An 18,203-nucleotide genomic window follows, 5' to 3' on the forward strand; every position below is an offset into this window, starting at 1 on the left:
CACAGCAAATGATGGAGCCGGCCTTCTTCAGTCTGTTGGTGTCACCAGCTCCAATTCTGCTTCCTCAGCAGATAATGGAAAAGTACAGATCACTGGCCACAGCAGACTGTTAGAACATCTCCAACATCTTGCTGCACACATTGAAGGATAAAAGTTTCCTGAAGAAAAAGTTGACATCCTCTTTTTGTACACAGCGTTGATGTTGGCCTTCCACTTCAGTCTGTTGTCGACAGAGACACCCAGGTACTTGTACTCCTCCACTATGTCCACCGTCACACCCAGAACTCTCATTGCTTGTGGAGATGTCTTCTTCCTTCTGAAGTCCACCACCATCTCACTGGTCTTCGCCACGTTCAGGGACCTGGCACAACATTTCCACAGCACCCAGACTTCCTCCTGCTTCAGACTCACGTTGAAAAGATGTTGTAGGGCTTTACACAGCTGGATGGCGCAGGTCTTCAGTACCCTGGTGGTGATGCCATCAGGTCCTTCAGTTTTGCCTTGGTGGAGTCTCCCCTGCAGTCGTCTCATCTGGCCAGTCGTCACAGAGGGGAGGGGGGGAGTGGAAGAGCCCTTTGATGTAGACGGTTCTCTGTTTGTCACCAAGGGGGATGTGACGTGTGGGGAAGACAGCCGAGGACTTTGAACTAAATGTATTGAAGAAACAGTTTAGCTCATTGGCTATGTCAAAGGAGCCCCCTTGTTGACTCACTTCAACCTTGAAGCCAGTAATTTGCTTCATCACAGTCCACACTGTGACAATAGGATCGTTTATTGAAGTACTGTTGTACGGGGGACGGATTTAGAGGTTACACCGCACACGCGGAGCGGACGGGATAACGTTACGGCAGAGTATTGATGACTGCACACTAATAAAGTTTAAGTAAGCAAGACTGCTTTAATCGTCCATTATGTATAGTCTAGAGAAAGACAGAAGAGGAATAAGAAAAAATGCCCAGCTTTTGGAAGAAAATGTGGAAAGGAAAATCATTTTGCAGCACAGTGCAGATCGAGACAAAAGATCAGTAAGGAGACGAGGAAAGTGCATGCAGTTACAGAGCAGACTAGTGACAATGACTCATATGAGGATGTCAACTATGTAACTGAAGCAAATAGAGAGGATGAAACTGTAAACCAGGTTAAAGACAGCCACAGTCAGGGCCAGCAGCTCTTTGCAAGAATGAAGATAGGGGAAAAGTTGGTCAACTTCCAGATAGACTGTGGGGCCACCTGTAATATCATCCCCATCGACCTACTAAACCCAGATACACAGTTAGAGCACACTGAGAAAGTGCTAGTGATGTATAACAAGACCAAGTTGACTCCCCTGGGTACATGTAAGGTTAAGGTCAGAAACCCCAGAAATGACAAACTATACAGATTAGAGTTCCAAGTGGTTAGCCAGAATAGCAGAATCCCTTTACTGGGCAGAAAATCCAGCGAGGCAATGAGGTTGATAAAAGTACAGTATGAGAACATCCTGGCTATACACAGCATAGTGAAGAAAGAGCCGAGCCCAGTGACAAACGGAGAACACGTAACCATGGACAAAATAAAAGGAAGAGTTTGAGGATGTGTTCACCGGAGATGGTTGCATGGAGGGTGAATACAAAATAGTGATAGATGACAGAGTACCACCGGTGAAACTGTCAAAACGCAGAGTGCCTGTAGCAATGATGACACCTCTACAAGAGGAACTCAAAGATCTAGAGAGAAAAGGGATAATCACACCAGTGGAACGCGGCACTGACTGGATCAGTAGCATGGTCGCCGTGAAAAAACCTAATGGGAAGCTGAGGATCTGTATAGACCCAAAACCTCTGAATCGGGCACTAAAAAGAAGTCACTATCCACTCCCAACCATAGATGACATCCTGCCGGAGATGTCAAAGGCAAAAGTCTTCACGGTCTGCGATGTGAAGCAAGGCTTCTGGCATGTCAGACTAGAAAAAGAGTCAAGCTACCTCACCACATTCGCCACCCCATTTGGTCGCTTCCGCTGGCTGAGGATGCCGATGGGAATAAGCCCAGCACCGGAAGTGTTCCAAAGGAAGCTCATGCAGGCCCTGGAGGGCCTCCCAGGAGTCTACATCATAGCAGATGATGTGTTAATCACAGGGGAAGGAGCAACACAAGAGGAGGACCAGATAAGGACCATGACGAGAAAGTCAGAATCTTTCTAAGCAGGTGCAGAGAGCGCAACATCAAGCTGAACGCGGACAAATTCAAGCTTAGGCAAAAGGAGGTACCCTACATAGGACATCTGCTCACGGCCGATGGACTGAGGATTGACCCGGAGAAAGCGTGGGCAATCAGAGAGATGCCGAGGCCAACAGACGTGAAAGGGGTGCAGAGACTAGTTGGGATGGTCAACTATCTTTCTAAGTTCTATGATCACCTCTCAGATGATTGTGAGATTCTGAGACAACTCACGCGCAAGGAGAACATGTGGGAATGGACAGACATCCAAGAAGGGGCGTTTCAAAGGCTGAAAGACAAAATCGCTAAAGCGCCAGTCCTACAGTACTACAACAAGGAAGAGGAGTTGACACTTCAGTGTGACGCATCGGACACAGGACTGGGGGCCGCCCTGACACAAAAAGGTAAACCGATAGCATTTGGCACCATTTGACACACCAACTGAAAAGGGCTATGCCCAAATAGAGAAAGAATGTCTAGCCATTGTGTTTGGGATGGAAAAGTTCCATCAGTATACTAATGGTAGAGAAGTCACAGTACAAAGTGACCACAAGCCTCTAGAGAATATACACAGCAAGCCCTTACTTAGTGCACCTAAGAGACTGCAGAGAATGTTACTCAGGCTACAGCACTATGATATTAGTGTGACCTATGTTCCAGGCAGGGATATGTTACTTGCAGACACGCTGAGTAGAGCATACTTACCAGAGAGCACTAGGGGAGAGAGTGAGACAGATATAGAGACCGTAAACATGGTCGGCTACCTACCCATTTCAGCAGAGAGGCTGAGCGCCATCAGGGCTGCAAAAAAAGATGAAGATGAGTTTCCAGGATGACATAGTGTTCCGAGGGGACAGAGCCGTGATACCTGACGCTCTCAGGGTGGACAAACCCTGGCTATACTGGCTTGGAATGAATGAGGAGATCAACACTTTCATCTCCAAATGTGACATATGTAGGACAGTGGACCCAAAGCAACAAAGAGAGACACTACACCCACATGACGTGGGAAGCAGACCCTGGGCCAAGGTGGGAACAGACCTTTTCTCCTTCCACAATAAAGACAATCTGATAACAGTAGACTACTATTCAAACTTTTGGGAGGTCGATTATCTCCCTGACAGGAAAAGCAACACAGTGATCAGAAAACTCAAGGCCCACTTTGCCCGACAGGGGATTCCAGACATTGTTATCTCAGATAACGGACCCCAATATGCATCACTAGAGTGTCAGCACTTCAGCCAAAAGTGGGACTTTGAACACAGGACATCGTCGCCAGGATACCCGCAGAGTAACGGGAAGGCGGAGTCAGCGGTGAAGACAGCCAAGCGGCTGATGCTGAAGGCTGCAGCAGCGAGACAGGATCCGTACTTGGCCATGCTGGATCATCGCAACACGCCGAGCCAGGGCCTCACCACAAGCCCGGCACAGAGACTCCTAAGCAGGAGGACCCGGACCCTGCTTCCCTCGAAGGACACTCTGCTGAAGCCAGAGGTAACACACAACGAACAGGGACTGAAATACAACAGACAGAGACAGGAAAAGTACTACAACCACACAGCGAAAGACATGGACACTCTGGAGAGAGGGGACAATGTGAGGGTACAGCCCTGTGACACACACAGGGGCTGGAGACCAGCGAAGGTGATGCGACAGGTGAGCCATAGATCGTATGAGGTGGAGTTGGAGTCAGGTGGTGTTTTGAGAAGAAATCGTCGCCACCTCAGACACAATCTCACCAGGCGCACGCTAACACAGAACACACCCACACCAACAGTGACTGAGGCTCCCGCAACCAGCGCCAGCGCTCCGCACAAGCACATCACGCACTGCGCGTAGGGCACCAAGTGCCTGGGGGGGCATCAAAAAATCTGGGACGTGAAAAATCAGTAGGCTACTAGTATAAATAACAAATAAAATATGTCTAAAGCATGTTAATATGCCAAAGCAATACAAAAGTAATAGGCCTAGACCAAATTAGTCGAGAAAAAATGGAACCTCCTGTGCGGCCCCCCCTCCTAGTGGTTTGTTCCATTATGCCTCAAATCTCAAATGTTGCAGACAGCTTTGAAACTGCTTCGAAAAAGGCAAAAAAAAAGGAGAAAAAAAAAGAAGAGACAGCGGGATGATGCTCGCGCGTCGCTCTCAGCTAAGACAATGTTTTTAATCAGGGATCCCCAAACTTTTTCTCGTGAGGACCGTTGCTAGCGGTCACCGGGCGGCCGGCTGGCCACATGTACTCGCGCTCATAATGTCCGCACGGATCGCCGGTGGGCCGTATTCGGTACTCAACCGCGGGCCACCCGACGTTTCTGTTACCGTTACCGTTATCATTTGTTACCGTTAGCAATAAGACTAGCAATCATTCCTTAAGTTGCTAGCTAGCTAGCAATGGTATTTCTGATTATGCTTAAATTGGGCCTGCTATTTCTTTTAGCCATCAGAGATATAGTTAGGTAACGTTAGCCTATTAGCCTAGTTTGCTTTGCACTTTAGGACGCTTTTTTTGTATTTGTTATCAATTATGTTCAAACAAGTAGCCTAGCTACAAGTGACACTTTCACGTAATGAAATGATGAGTGGGAAACGGCTCTTGGTAAGGTTAACTTTGGAAAATGTTTGTAATATAGTTTCATTGGATAGCAGAATGGTCTCTTTTAAAGAGATGGTAAAGTAAATTCAACTGTGCAGTTTGTACTTATGTATGGTTATTTGCACTTTAAAATTTGCACTTTATTATTATTTGTACTTATGTATATTATTTACTGAAGAAATGTGCACATTATTACTTACACGGTTATATACTTGAATACTTTCTGCGTTTACAATGTTCAGTTCAAAATCTGTGTTTAGTAATTGTGGTGGTATTTGATATTTATCTTTTATATAATGTATTTCTTTAATGTTTTATGTAAATTATTTATGTTTAGAAGTTATTTGGGGAATAAAGAGAACCTAACTAAGAAATTATGAATGGTTGTTATTCCTTTGGTGGTGGTTTGTTGGTTGGGGGGGGGCACCACCAAGCATTTGTGCTTAGGGCACCCAAATGGCTAGTGCCGGCCCTGCCCGCAACACCAGGTGGCCCAGCGAACCTGGAGACGGTCACCAGGTCAGGTCGACAAGTTGTCAGACCCCACTACCTGACAGACTATTCGCAGTGATTGGAGGATGGACTATGAAAAAAAAAGAAAGGAAAAGATGGGGAAATGGGAATGTACACTTGTTGCATTTGTTGCTTTTGTGGAAAAATGATGTTTTGAACATGTTGATTTGTTATTGCCTATGTTGTTAGATCTGTTGTAAATGAGCAGAGCAGATGGTAAAAGTGGGTTACACTCGAATGTCTTAGTTCAGGGAAAGAGACTAACTTGAAAAAAGAAAAAGAAAGATGTGACAATAGGATCGTTTATTGTATTTTAAGTACTGTTGTACGAGGGACGGATTTAGAGGTTACACCGCACACGCGGAGCGGACGGGATAACGTTATGGCAGAGAATTGATGACTGCACACCAATAAAGTTCAAGTAAGCAAGACTGCTTTAATCGTCCATTATGTATAGTCTAGAGAAAGACAGAACATAATGAAACACACACCTCCCTTACGTTCTTCTGCTGGAGTTTGATTTTCGGCTTCCTCCTGTTTGCGCTCCTTGAGCTTCACCCTCACGTCTTGCTGGACTTACTGAGGTCATCCGTGGCTCCAGACCTAAGAGTTTCTGTTTTCTCATTAAAAACAGCTTTTAAGTCATCATGATCCATAGCGTGTTATTTGGGAAACTGCGGAATGGCGATTTGTTGATAATTTAATGTAACTTGAGGGCAAGTTCAGTGAAGAAAGAGTAATTAAAAACTGACTATCAGCACATTTTAGTAACCAATCAGGTCGTTGTGATCACACCTGCCGGGAGGAGGGGGGGGGGAATAGTCTCTTTACCTTTAGTATGTTCATGCTTCTGATAAACATCCCTCCACCTCCCAAGCTTCATCAGCTCATTCTATCAGCCACCCAACCACCAGGTCTGGACCACGTGGGCGGTTGAGGGCGGGGACAAGGGTTATCTTGCTGCTGCTTAAGGCAGAGTCTGCCCGTTTGAGCCTTCTACACAGCTCGAAAGTTGAAATAATACATAAAAATGTCCCTTGTTTGCTTTATCAGTATGAGGGACTGGTTTTCACATGACTCATTAAAGCTTTCAAAAGAACTTTCAAAGAACTTGCATTTCATATCTTTTCCTTATCTGACATTTCTCATGGGTGCCCATTTGAAATGTATTCAGTTTTTCTTCTCTCTGCAATAATGTCTTTCAATCGCTTTACTGAGTTGGGTGTCTGTCACAGTAAAGGATGACACTGCCATTTGTGCAAAGACAGTCACACAAATTTATTTTCAATGCTGCTTCCTTCCACTGCCTGCCCTATAAAACAGATTTTTAAAGCAAATTTAGAAGATGTGACAATGTCAAACAACCAATTAATAATTAGACAAAGATATGAGACTCATAACTCAAACAAGCATGCAGACACACCCCAACAAAGCTGCTCTTTCTTTACGGAATATTTGCAATCAGAACTGTATTCAATTAGTGCCCTGGCAAGCCTCCCTCCTCTTGGGAAAAAAAATGACACAAATCAATATTTAATGTTTTGTAATGATTTAATGATGAGGGCTTTGCGTGCTGCCATCTTTCGTTGCAATTGACCCACTCATTTAGTCCCTCTTCCCATCTTAAGATGAGAGGGGTGTTAGCAGGAAAGAAAACACAACACAAACACGCCATCCCAACCTGACAAGTCTCATCTTAACTGCACAAAAGTGATTTGCAAGTTATCTTTTCAGCCAGCTCAGCTGTTGGGTTAGGCGTTGCAGGACCAGCAGCTGAGTGATTAAATTGAGTCAGGGAGACCTTGGGAGCTTGACTCAGCTTCCTCCACCCAGCTCCTTCTCAGAATTGTCATTCTTTTTACCCCTGCTCCTCCATACATCCTGTTCAAACACGTGTACTTTTGTCCACATTTAGCGACTGTCAGATAATTTCTTTTTACTCACCTGTTCTTGCTGTATGCCAACATCCCAGAGCGCTGCCATCGTTGCTCTGTGTCGCGGTAGGGAGCTAATAATACATAATTTACAATAACATTCATTAATAATTAACAGAATCGGGAGGGTTCTGAGAACTCCAGCGCAATTAGCCCGAAGTCAGCGCTGCGGCTGTGAGGGCTCACACTTGCGTTTTGTCAGCTTTATTACAAGGCAGAAGCTTCGCGCAGCTGAGCTGACCCAGAGTTGGAAGCGGCCTGGGATTGACCTGCACACAGAACAGTGGGTCAAGATGAGTAGTGAGATCATGGCCTGTTAGAGCCCTTTGTTTATACATGCACAAACCGTGCTTGTCTGTTCGCCGAGGAGATAAAGGGGGATGACGCTCTGGTTGTGGCTTCTTGTGACAAGCAGATTGTTCCTTTCTTGGATTCGTTGAAGCATTTAACCCGGGGCGCTAGAATGACATTCAAAAATCAAATTTGACATGTGCAGCTGAAGGGGTTCCTTGAGAGAAATTTGATCGGCAGACAGAGGAGGAAGGTCCTTTAGCTAAGGCTTGACAGGCAAACAGAGAGGGCACCTGAAGAGATAAAAGCCTACCTATCAGGGCCTTGTGCTGGCTTTGATAAGCACAGTAAAGCTAAAACTCTACCCTTTGGAGTAATCAGTGTAGCCAAGTTTGCAGTACATTAACGAATTTCCCCATTCATTTACAGTAATCTACTGGCAGCCACATTTTCTGTATTCTACTGTAAATCTACAGCATACCTACTGTAAAAAACACAGTGCAGTGCTGTATAGAAACAGCATTATACTGTTATTTTACTCTTTTTTACAGTTAATTACTGTAAAATGTTTAACACTAGTGTGGAATCTATATTTACAGCTTGCCTGTCCTTCTAGACACCCCCATCCCCTGGTTTTCCTTTGTCCCTCTTTCTGGGTTCAGACCAAAGAAGCGCAGCAATAAAAGAGAAGGCGTATTAGTACGGAACCCTTATGAAATAAAATTGAAAGAAATACTTGTTTTCACTTTTCATTATACTGACCTATGTGTTTACTAATGAGAAAATATTATTCTCATCTAACATAACGTCTACATATTTCATTTGCTCCTCTAACAGTCCAGCCCTTTCACATAAGCCTGTAGTGGCCGGCAATGGCCAGGTGAGGGCGCACTGATATAGGATGTTATGATATTATGTGTGAGAAGAAGTATAATAAAAGTAGTCGAGTTGCATCCTGATGTTTGTGTCTGATGTGTGGAGCTAGAGAAAAAGTTTGACGGTGAACGCGAACAACAAGCTAGCGGTAAGCTACTAGCACACAGCATGGATCACATCTTTACCCTCCCACCACCACGACCTTTTGACTTCGAGCCAAGCTTGTGGCCTCAATGGATAAAACGATTTGAATGCTTCAGGCTTGCTTCTGGATTGAAACGAAGCTTACCAGAATTCTCTAATTTACACAATGGGTGATAAGGCTGAGCAGCAGCAACAAGACCAGGCGTTTAAAACTGTGTGCCTCCAATCAGCAGCAGCTGGCTGCTAGCAGAATGAGCTTCTACAATGCTTTTGATGGACATTTTGAAGGAGTGCATAATGTAATTTTTGAACAAGCCAAGTTTAATAAACGAAGTAAGGAAGTTGACGAATCTGCAGAGAAATCTATCACAGCAGTGCACAAGCTAGCTGAACATTGCAAATGTGGCGTCTTGCGTCAAGGGACGATCAGAGACATGATTGTTGTCGGCATACATGTTGCAAAATTGAAAAAGCAGCAAGTTGTTCTCCGGACAGCCAATTCACTGGGGCAAATGGATGCAGTGTTTGACAACAGTAAGAGCCAGGCTCATAGGAAAAAGTCTGCTCAAGGCATACACAGTTTTCAGCCTCTGCCTCAATCAACCCAAAGCAGTGTGGGAAGTGTGGCAAAACCCGTACACATGCATGGACTGAATGCCCAGCAAAAGATGTTGAATAGGAAAATGTCAAAAGAGGGGATACTTTGCATCTGTGTGCAGATCAGCTGAAAAGATAGAATCCATTGAGGAGGATTGTGTGGCGGCTTATTTGGGAGCTGTTGACCATCCACATTCGTCTACACGGACGGAAATGCTTATAAGTGGTGGCCCGATGTGGTGGACGCAGGGGCCTCCGTGACTGTGATTCCAGAAACCGAATACACGCAAGATAAATACGGCAGCTACACAGTGACACGCAGACCTCTACTGGGCCCTGCCAGTCAACCTCTGGATGTCAAAGGGCAATGGTCATTCAGAGAGGCAACAGAAAGATTGAGGAGGAGTGTTTATTATTGGGCCTGCCAGCCATTCGCAGACTGCAGATGATTCCTCAGTTCCATAGCACAGACGATGCAGAGACACACTTCCGCTCAACCTATGCAGACTTTACAGGGCTAGGTAAACTTGAAGGCAAATATAAAATTAAGCTGAAAGACAACGAACCACCCTATGACCTCTCTCCCCACGATATGTAGCCATCCCACTCCGGGCCAAAGTAAAAGAGGAACTAGACCCAATGGAAAAAAATGGAGGTCATAGCCGGTGTTGAAGATCCAACGGAATGGTGCCCAGACATGGTCCCTATTGTAAAAACGTTGTCGCATTTGTGTAGATTTAATCCATTTGAATCCGTCATCGAGAAGAGACACGTCTTACCGGCAGATGCTGGCCAAGCCCTGAAGGAGCCAGAGTCTGTACTACTTCATCAATTTCAACATCATCCATGTCCAAGGTAAGAACCTGATAACAGCTGACACTCTGTCCAGAGTGCCTCTCCCAGCCTCAGCCATGGAGGCGGAACAAGACCTTGGGGGTATTGCACAAAAGTAGAATAAAGAAATCGGGGCTATGTGATTCAGCGCCGCTTGACTTAGTGTGACCCACTCGTTGCAGCTTAATCGGTTGCACGTCTGCCGAGTCGTACTGAGAAGGAGGCGCTAAGTCGATCCAGGTGCAGGTCCACGGCTTTCTTAAGTAGACCACGATATCTATCACAGATTTACTGATGCAGAAATGGAGAATATGCTGCACGCAGAATATTTCTCACCCGCTGAGCGCCAACTAAACAAAGAGAAAAAGCACACACTCGCGGACCGAATGCGTAGGGATTTAGAAATATCTCCTTACTAGGAAAGTTGTACACTCTGTTTTAATTGCTCTAATAAGATTGTTTCAAAACTGAGCAGAGGGAATTAAGCCTCCTCTGGAAATTGGAATCCACCGCATATAAAAACATGCCGCTTGCAAAAAAGCGCAGTGTCACACAGACCACATGTGGGATAGTGAGAGCAAGGCTTCCAAGCCAGCAGTCTGCACAAATAACGGATTCTATCTCCAGAGAATCTATACCACTCATGCAGGTACTCGTCAGGAAGAGCTAAAGGCAAGGCAAGGCAAGTTTATTTGTATAGCGCTTTTCATACACAAGGCAGACTCAAAGTGCTTCACATAACATGTCATACAATAAAGTGAAAGAATTAACAGACAATTAAAAAAGCGCAAATAAAAGCAAATATAAAATAAAATTGTAAATATAAAAAGAATCAAAAGTTACAGTGCAGAGTGTGAGATTAAAATCTTATTAAAATTGTTTAATTTAAGGTTAAAAGGGCAATGTAGGTGAAATTTAGTAGAAGGCGAAGGTGAACATTCAGTCTTGTTTTAAACGTGGTCAGAGTTGGGGCAAGTCTTAAATCTTCAGGTTTATTCCAGCTGTTTGTTGAATAATAACTAAATAATGCTTTCCCATGATTTGTATTTACTCTGGGAATCACTAACAAATTGGTGTCAGAAGATCTTAGTGATCTTGAAGGCTTATATAGTGGAAGCATATCAGTGATATAGGAGTAGGATTTTGAAATGAATTCTGACATACTGGGAGCCAATGTAAGGATTTAAGAATTGGTGTAATGTGCTCACATTTTTTGGTCTTTGTTAGCACTCTAGCAACAGCGTTCTGAACAAGCTGGAGCTGCCTGACAGTTTTTTTTGGAAGACCTGCAGGGAGACCATTTCAATAGTCTAGCCTACTAGTTATAAAGGCATGTACAAGTGTTTCTAAGTCTTGAGCTGACATGAGCCCTTTAAGTCGGTAGTAGGCCAATTTTGTTACTGATTTGATGTGACTCTAGTGTAAATCTGAATCCACAATGACCCAGATATCTGGCTTTATTTGATGTTTTCAGGGACATAGAGTGAAGGTGTTGGGTTACTTTAAATCTTACTTTTTTAGCACCAAATACAATGATCTCAGTTTTGTCCTCCTTTAGTTGTAGGAAATTTTGACACATCCAGTCTTTGATTTGATCAATGCACTGGCACAGAAAATCTATGGGGCAATAGTCGTTTGGTGATAGCGCTACATAGATTAGGGTGTCATCAGCGTAGCAATGGTGGTGAATTTTATTATTTTGCATGATTTGTCCTAGTGGGAGCATGTATATGTTGAATTAAGTCGGCCCTAAGATCGAACCTTGGGGGACTCCACATGTTACGCCGGTTGGTTCTGATACGAAGTCACCAATGGAAACAAAATAGTTCCTGTCTTGTAGATATGACCTGAACCAGCTTAAGACTGTGCCTGAGAGCCCCACCCAGTTATCCAACCTGTCCAAAAGTATTGAGTGGTCGACAGTATCAAATGCAGCACTGAGGTCTAATAGCATTAAAATTGAAGCTTGGCCAGAGTCTGTGTTCAGACGGATGTCATTTACAACTTTAATAAGGGCCGTCTCGGTGCTATGAAGAGGTCGACATCCTGACTGGAAGTTGTCGTGGCAGCCAGTTGAAGCCAGGAAGTGATTAAGTTGTTGTTGTTGTACTTTCTCAATTGTTTTACTTATGAAAGGTAGATTTGAAATTGGTCTGTAGTTGTTGATAGAGGCATCTAGGCTCCGCTTTTTTAGGAGAGGTTTAATAACTGCAGTTCCCTCTCAGGGAACTCGAGCTGCGTAAAGACGTCATGAAGCAGGTGTGAAACCTAACCAATGGCTAGCTGGTACGTCATAGGCGGTGACGCCGGACCAGGGCGCTAAAAAGGGACCCGAAGGGCAGGACCATTCATCTCTGTGCCTTCATCTAGTACGTGTGAAGTTTTTCCACTTAGAAATGGCTGAGCGGTATGTGCAGTGTGCCCCCCTTTGCACCCGTTTCATTACGGGCAGAGACTTGCACGCCCTATGCGTCGTCTGCTTGGGCGTGGAGCACGCTCAGTTCGCCCTCGAGGGGGCTAGCTGCGGAGATTGCGAGCGCATGTCGTGGCGCTCCCGTCTCTCTCGCCGAGCCCTCTTCGGAGCGCTCCCCCGCGGCTCCGGTCCGGCTCGAGCGGAAACTGAGCGCCGGATGTCTTCGTGGGGATCGCAGGTTGATCTCGCGGAGGATTCCGGGACGGCTGAGGCCTTTTCCCGGCCCTTCACCGGACCCAGGCGCTCGTTTCCGGCGTTGGAGGCATGCACGGCGGCTTCCTCCATACCGGACGAGACGCCGGTCTCACGGTCTCCAGCTCTGAGGAGGTGGACGTGGTGACCGTGGAGGCGCTTCATTCCCCCGCTTCCGCCCAGGAACTGCTGGAGGTTCTTACCCGTGCCACTGACAGACTTCACATCAGCTGACCGGCGGATAGGCAGCAGCCTACTACAACAGGTAAGCTGCAAGAACGTTTTTTGCCTCCCCGTATAGTTCCTCCGCGCGGTGCTTGCTGTTCTTCCCGGACGTACACACTGAAGTGTCAGCGTCCTGGGGGAAGCCGGTATCCGCTCGAGTGTACAACCCACGTACAGCTTTGTACTCTTCTCTAGCTGAGGCGACTTGGCTATGTAAGCATGCCGGCCGCGGAGGGGGCCCTTGCGGGCCATGTTTTCCCCGCGGCCGTGTCGCTGAGGACACCGGTGCTGCCCACCAAGCCTGCGAGGACTACCTCGGCTCTGGTGGGCAAGGCTTATTCGGCGGCTGGGCAGGCGGCCTCCTGCCTACATACGATGGCGCTCGTCCAGGCGTATCAGGCAGAGCTGCTTGCCGACGTGGCCGAAAGGAAGGAGATAACTCCGGAGGTAGTGCGTGAGCTGAGTCCGTCTGCCGCTCCATGGGAGCCCTGGTGGCCACGGAGCGGCACCTGTGGCTGAGTCACTCTAGCCTCAAGGAGAAGGACAAATCCTTCCTCCTTGATGCCCCTCTTTCCCCGGATACCCTCTTCGGAGGTGCCATTGGGGCCGTCGCGGACAAGCTCCACGCAGAGAGGCGGCAGGCGGAGGCTCTAGACGGGCCTATTGTGCTGCAGGCTTTCTGTCCTCCCCCGTTTCTGACGTCGGACCAGGCGAAGCTTAACCTCCTCTTCCCAGTCAGAGCCCTAGTATTGTACGTTCGCAGGACCGCCCTGTGTAGGCTCTCCGAACAGCTGTTCGTATGCTTTGGGCCCCCCAATACTGGTGGCCCAGTGGCTAAGCAGAGGATGAGCAAGTGGGTGGTGGAGGCCATCACAATTGCTTATGAATCGGCCGGCCCGCCCGCACCTTTGGCTTTCCGGGCCCTTTCTACTAGGGGTATGGCGGTTTCTAAAGCCCTTAGGTCGGGAAGAGTGTCGCTTCACGACGTTTGCATGGCGGCAGGCTGGTCCGCTCCCCACACGTTCGTGAGGTTCTACCACCTTGACCTTAACGCTACACCTGGAGCACAAGTGCTCTCGTCTGAGTGTGCGTCTTAAACTTCACACCACGGTCACTTGCTCATATGGTGAGTGGGTATAGGGTTCCCACAGCGTCTTTACGCAGCTCGAGTTCCCTGAGAGGGAACGTCTCTCGGTTACGTATGTAACCTTCGTTCCCTGAAGGGAACGAGACGCTGTGTAAACGTTCTGCCATACTCCCGGCCTGCCCGTGGCACTCGATTCGGCCTTTCAGAGATGAATGGTCCTGCCCTTCGGGTCCCTTTTGTAGCGCCCTGGTCCGGTGTCCCCGCCTATGACGTACCAGCTCGCCATTGGTTAGGTTTCACACGTGCTTCATGACGCGGTCACGCAGGGGCGTTCCCACAGCGTCTTTACGCAGCGTTACATACGTAACCGAGAGACGGTTGGTCAGTCTGTCAACAGTTTCAAATAGGGTTTTTGCCTTATTAGTGTTGTTGTTAATGATGTTGGAGAAGAATGTTTCTCTAGCACTTTTTAAGTGTAAATTGTAGGCCTGGAGGCGCTCTTTTTGTATAAGTTTTGTATTTTCGCCAGATTCGTTCAGCCTTCCTGCACTCTCTTCTCTGTTACAACAGCAGCTTTCTCCAGGGTGCCTTTTGCTTACTAAAACTGGTTTTAACCGTAACAGGTGCAAGGTGCAAATGAGCGGAGCTGCTCCTCCGAGAACGGTCGACTCGAAAAGCCTAAAGGGTCTGACTGAATGAATAGTAAATGGTTCCCTTTCACCAAAAAATATGTGTGGCCACCAAACGTTGTGTATTGCAATTCAGTAGTCTAGACAAGAAATAGTCCCCTTACGTGCATGTAAAACAGCATTGGTCCCGCACCATCTCATTCATTCATTTCTGGCTTTGCTATCTAGCAGTCCCTTGACTTCCTCGTCCCTTGACTTCTTTGTTCTTTACCGTCCACCAGGCTCTTTGGGTCATTTCATGGAAGAACTGGACATCCTTCTATCCAATTTCCCTGAAAATGGCCCTCCGCTCATACTCCTGGGAGACTTTAACATCCCGGTGGAGAAGTCATCTGACCTTTTACTCCTACTTTCTTCCTTTGCACTGTCACTCAATCCCTCTCCTCCTACTAAGCGGGCAATCACCTGGACTACATCTTCATTAGAAACTGCTCTACCACTACCCTCACTGTAACTCCACTTAACGTCTCTGATCACTTCATCTCCTACTCTCTCCCCAACTAATAACCCCACCACATTAACTGACTCTGTACCTGTTCATCGCAACATTCGCTCACTTTCTCCCTCCTCCCTAGCCTCTTCTGTTCTATTGACTCCCCCCTCAACTGACTCACTCTTACACACGTTGACGCAGAGACTCTCCTGACAACTCTGTCCTCCTCTCTTTGTCCTCTTAAGACTCGACGGGCCAGCACCTCCTCGAACCCCAATCCTCCTTCACCCTTCTTCCAAGCGACTTTGTCAGCTATTTTTGGGGTAAAATAGCTGACATATGCTCTTCTTTCTCTTACCCATCTCCTTCTACCTGTATCCCACTGACTTCACCTCTATCGCCCTCGCTTCCCCCTTTCACCCCCCCCCTGTCTCCTAACCAAGTCTTTCCTTAGCAACGTCTGCCCGTCCCACCACCTGCCCTCTCGACCCCATTCCATCCGATATTCTACAATCTATTGCTCCTGGCCTTCCTTTTTGCTCACCTTTCTCATTAACAATGATCTGGGTGTTTTCCAAACTCTCTGATGAAGGCAAGAGTTAACCCACTCCTGAAGAAAACTACAGTATCTACGGTAACTACTGTTACATACTGCCTGTGCCTGGCTGTGCAACAGAGAGGGAAGACCACGCGGATGAGTTGATTGAAAGAAAATAGTTTAATAATGATAACGAATGAGCAACGTAAAGTAAATAAAGTCAGTATAAGTGTTAGTCAGGAGAACTGAAAGCGTATGAAATCAGGGTATATGAAAAGTCATGTAAAAGGAAACAAAATCAGCAAAACGGTGCGGGAGAGAAGGAGAAGCGGCAGCCCCCCTTCCACCAGGTCTCCAGAGCTTTTAAACCCCCCAGGATACATCAAGCCATCCCAGGTGTTCCTGGAAGGAATCATAGGCAACCCGTCACACCTGTGCTCCGCTCACCTGTAGGGGAGACGCAAATAGACAAAACGAGGAGGAGGAGCCGGCAGGTCCGTAACACCCCCTCCCTTAAGACAGAGGCCCCTAAAGGCCTCTGCAAAAAAAAATTCGAAACCCCACACAACAAAATAACAAAACATTCTTAATTTTTAAAATGATTTCTATAAACTCAAAGTGAGCACTTAACTTTAGTTTCGGTATGTTGACAGCCCATTCACATGGACTGGACACAGGAACCCTCTACTCTCCAGCAGCTCCAATCACCCTCCCGCATACCAAGAACTCCCACAAATCCCGGTACCTGGAAAGCTACATTTAAGGAGATTAAGCGGAAGAAGAGTGGAGAAACAAGAAGAGAGAGATAGAGGCCAAGGCAAAGCATTCACTCCAGCCCACCTGGAGCACGGGACAAAGAGTCAGCCATGACATTGTCCACGCCCCGAATGTGCCGTATGTGCAAATTGTATGGCTCCAAAAATAAAGCCCAACGCATAAAGTGTGGAGGAATGTCAGTGGATTGTGATCCGAGTAGACAGTGATAGGAACAGCGCCCCCAGCTAGATACACATCAAACTGCTGTAGACCCCAGATTAACGCCAATGTTTCCTTCTCAATAGTCGAATAATTCAACTGATGACAATTAAACTTTCTTGCTCATCACTCTGCAGGAGCACCGCACGAGCCCCCACATAGCTTGCGTCAACCTGCATCTGGAAAGGCTGATCAAAACGGGGTGCCATCAAAACTGGGGCAGAAGTCATCAACAACTTGACATTATCAAAAGCAGTTTGAGAGGTCACAGTCTATTCAAACTTCACTTTATCTTTTAACAGATTAGTCAAAGGGGCTACTAGCGTAGAAAAGTTTGAACAAAAGCTGCGGTAATACCCTACCATGCCCAAAAACCGCCGCAACTCTGTTTTGTTGGTAGGGACAGGAAACTTATCAATAGCCACCACCTTAGCATGGACCGGCTTCACTTGCCCCTGCCCTACGATCTTCCCCAAGTATGCAACTGTAGCCTGGGCAAACTCACACTTGGCTAGATTTACAGTGAGGCGAGCATCAACAAGCCTAGAAAAGAGAGCCCGAATACGGTCCAGATGTTCAGACCACTCCTCGCTATACACAACCACATCATCGAGGTACACAGCGCATCGGTTCATAAGTCGTTGAAATTGTGGTGGAAATTTGTGGTTTGAAGCCTTGTGAGAAATCAAAAGTATCTTGAACTCGCTTTATGATTAAATATTTATTCCTAACTAGAATATAGAAAAATGATAAAGATTACAGAAATCATCAACACAAGCCGTAAGTACAGACAGAAGTCAAATGACTACAATTCAGCTGAAAAGGGACAGATTGTTCCCTCTCCCTCAGAGGAGCAGGAAGGATCTGACAAAGGGACAGAGGGAAACAGAGAGTCTTATACCTGAGCTAAGAAGTGACCCCTCCCCTTAACCCTCAGGACAGACTTGAGGAAAATTCCAAAAGGTCATAAGTCAACATTCCTGACCCCCCCCCCCTTGGTGGCGCCCAATCAATCGCCAACCCCAAAAACAAATAACACACAGGATAAGGATTAGTCAAGGCATCTGTTGGCTTCTTGGTTCGACTGGAGGCTATCCTAAACTCGGACAGGTCACAGGTTTCCCGAGAAAGGTCAACCCACAGTCCTGAGGGACTCCCACACAAATGCTGCTCATCAAATTCTTCCCCAACAGAAATGTGGCTGGAGCATTTCGTAAACCGAAACAACAGAATAGGAATATAACCCAGATGGTGTTATAAAGGCTGAAACTTCCTGAGCTCGAGATGACAACGGGACTTGGTAATATCCTTTCAATAAGTCAAATTTACTCAAACTTTGCGGATCCTACCCGATCAACACAATCTTCAACCCTTGGGAGTGGAAAAGAATCTGATTTTGTGATGTTATTCAATTTACGATAATCAGTACAGAATCTATTAGTCCCATCAGGTTTACTGACCAATATACAGGGTGAAGCCCAACTTGAATAGGAAGGCTTAGCCAAACCATTTTCCAACAGGTACTTCACCTCTGCCTCTAGATGTCGCTGTTTGTCTTGTGACACCCGATAGAACCGCTGTCTTATTGGTTCTGCATCACCAACATCAAT

The sequence above is a fragment of the Pungitius pungitius genome, chromosome 2 (assembly GCF_949316345.1).
Source record: "Pungitius pungitius chromosome 2, fPunPun2.1, whole genome shotgun sequence".
In the NCBI taxonomy this organism is placed as follows: domain Eukaryota; kingdom Metazoa; phylum Chordata; class Actinopteri; order Perciformes; family Gasterosteidae; genus Pungitius; species Pungitius pungitius.